Genomic DNA, 3,029 nt, shown 5'->3' on the forward strand with positions numbered 1-3,029 from the left:
CCAAGAGAAACTGTATACTTACCTACTTGCATAGACATTTATTTCCTGTCAGCTATTCTCAAGTTTGAATAGTAATGTTTATATTTCAAAGTAATGAGGTAAGGAAATTCTTAAGATGTCTTGCTTCTGAGCTGATTGTGAGTAAACAGACCAAAATTATCCCGGCTTTGTTCATGTAGTGTATAGCTAAGATTACCCAGGACACTTTATACACTAGCCATGTAGTTTTCTCTTTTCTCCAACTATGCTAAGCAAGAACACAATTAAAATGTAGAAAAGAAAGAAAATGTTCTTTAATTCACTATTGAATTCCAGCCATGAATACAATTTTACCAGATTTTTGAATAGCAGTCTTGTTTTTTGTATATACTTACAAAGTATTCGTTATAAGTTAAATTTTTAAATAAATGCATAAATATTATTCAAATAAAAAATATTTTTGATAAATGTATAGATTCTGTTGTTTCAAAATCAGGTTAAAATATCTGTCTTCTCAGATATGGTACGGATTTGGACAGGAAGCTGGGAGGATCTTGAAGGAGTTGAGGGAGGAGATAACATAATAGAATACAGTATATTAAAAATCTATCTTATGCACTGCCTTTGAGCCCCCAGTCATGTTCTCTTGGTGCTGGGAGTTAAGCTGCGGTGCCATAGCACACTGCTGGTACATAACTAGGGCCGCATGCCCTTCATAGGCGGCCCTTTTAACTGCTAGCTACAGGCTCAGAAAAAAATCTATGTTCAATAGAAAATTGAAAATTTAGATAAGACACTTGTTTTGTCAATACTGCATGATTAAAACATATGTTACAATATTGTAACAATCAAAATACTATGCTACTGATATAAATATAGACACAAAGTAAGAAAAACTGAGTCTACAAGTAAACTAACATAGACAACCAATTATTTTTATTGTGATTTGTTTGTTTGTTTTCAAGACAGTCTTATTTTGTAGCTCCAACTGTTCCAGAACTCACTATGTAGATCAGGCTAGCCTTGAACTCACAAAGATCTGATTGCCTCTGCCTCCCAAATGCTGAAATTAAAGGCATATGCCACGTTTTCTAGCTATCCAACCATTTTTTAACAAAGTTGATTGTCATATATTAGAGAAAAAAACATTTTTCCCAACAGAATAGGAGAAACTGGATATCAATGTATATATGGATGAAACTATACTATTCTCTACCAGAAGTCACAAAATTCAACTTAAAATGGATTAAATATTTCTACACATTATCTAAAACTACTTGAAGAATGCATAGCAAAACTGTTTCTAGAGGATAGAATCAACAACAATGTTTTGGAAAAGCTCAGGAGACAAAGCAAAAGTAGACAAATGTAGTTTAACAGGGTGGGGAGCTAATCAGAATGAAATAAAACACTTGCAAACTATGAATCGGAGTAGTTGATATCTTGAATATATAATGACTTCCAAAACATTACTTTTAAAGGAAGACAACATGGTCTGTGAAAATCACCCCCTGCAGCAACACATAGGGAATGTGCTGGAGAGCCCTCTCAACATTTTGTATCATTTCCATGGTTCATAATAGGGACTGTAAATATGTTATGGATACATAAGCCCCTTTGATATTTCTCTTCTATCTCATATCCCCTGTGGAGGATGAACCTCTCCAGAATTCAGTATCTAAACTATCCCCAAAACTTTTATCTTCCAAGGACCAGTTCAGCTTGGAGAGGAGTTTTGAAGAAAAGGAGTATCTGGGAACAGCAAAAACAAATGACTGACATCCAAGCTGGCAGCCTATATGCTCTGCTTGAGACAGATGTCCAACCTGCTTTTTCTCTGTTCTGCTTTCTTTCTCATAGATCTGTGTTCTCTGGAGATCTGCAAGACAGCTCTTTCTCTGTGTTCTGCTTGAAACGGTTCTCTAAGCAGTTCTCTCTTGCTATTCTAAAAAATTCTCTGGATAGTTCATCTCTTGCATATCATAAGCCCACTCTTCTTTTACATCAAGTTTGCATCAATCCAATAGTCATTTAATGCATATTTCCTTTTGATTATCCTAAGAATCATCATCAGGAGACCTCATCCCCTTCCCTCTTAGGAGATGGCAAACACACATTTCCTTTTAACGTTGCAAAAGAACTCAGAGATCTGCCTGCCTCTGTTTAGCACAGATGCTGAACTAGCTGGGTGAGACCCTGTCCTGAAATTACCATTTTTACCACACCAGGGCCTAGTCTTACCACACCAGGGCCTAGGCTGGCCTCTAACTCATGAATCTTCCTGCATTTGTATCTGCCTGTCTTTGTATCTTTCTGACAAGCTGGCTCATAGTGTAGCTGCCTATGTTTCTTTAGATTCATGAAATCCTACCCTTTATTTTTTGCATAGTTGAGAAATTGTATATTTTTGAACTAATGTTTTTAGAGTTCTTTTCTACAGCCTTAAGGGTTGTCCTGAAGCTTCCAACATTTATGATTTTTCTCAGACATAGACACACCCTTGCCTCCTGGACTCATGCTGCTTCTAATTATCATGGAATCATTAACATTAACAGAGAGGTCATACCTCAAGGAATGTGAAAATATGTACATTATTATACAAACAAGCTTCAGGCCCATGAGATAGCCATCTATACTAGTGGAGGGCCACATCTGCTGGCCCTGTACCAGGGACAGGAATTGAGTCATTCTGTCCTCACTAGGGCCATGCCAAATGCATGTTTGTCTTATAGTTGTTTCTGATGCATTGCTTTATATTTTCTTTTTATTTAATGCCAGTATCCTTAGATTGATGTTTCATGAAAGCCTATTTTTATAGCCACTGTCAGTTAGCCATTTTTGTTGAATCATTTATCTGGATACATTATTCAGGACCAACATTTGTTAAATAGCTTCCATGTTGGGTCTTAGTGTCTTAGACTTTAACCTAAACAAAATCTGTCAGCCCATCTTCTACTAAGTATAAGGTATTGGAATATCTCTACTTCATGAAACTCATACTCAGATACTTGCCTTTGCTTATAGCATTTTATCTGTGTATGAGGTAGAAC

General features: G+C 36.2%; 1 non-coding gene across 1 annotated transcript; it reads left to right on the top strand.

The window, feature by feature from the left end:
* The first annotated feature begins 594 nt into the window (after positions 1–594).
* LOC117695659 (small nucleolar RNA SNORA76) lies at positions 595–726 on the top strand. The gene has a single exon (XR_004604693.1). It is a non-coding gene; the product is annotated as a small nucleolar RNA SNORA76 (small nucleolar RNA).
* Positions 727–3,029: the final 2,303 nt, after the last annotated feature.

The sequence above is a fragment of the Arvicanthis niloticus genome, chromosome X (genome assembly GCF_011762505.2).
Source record: "Arvicanthis niloticus isolate mArvNil1 chromosome X, mArvNil1.pat.X, whole genome shotgun sequence".
In the NCBI taxonomy this organism is placed as follows: domain Eukaryota; kingdom Metazoa; phylum Chordata; class Mammalia; order Rodentia; family Muridae; genus Arvicanthis; species Arvicanthis niloticus.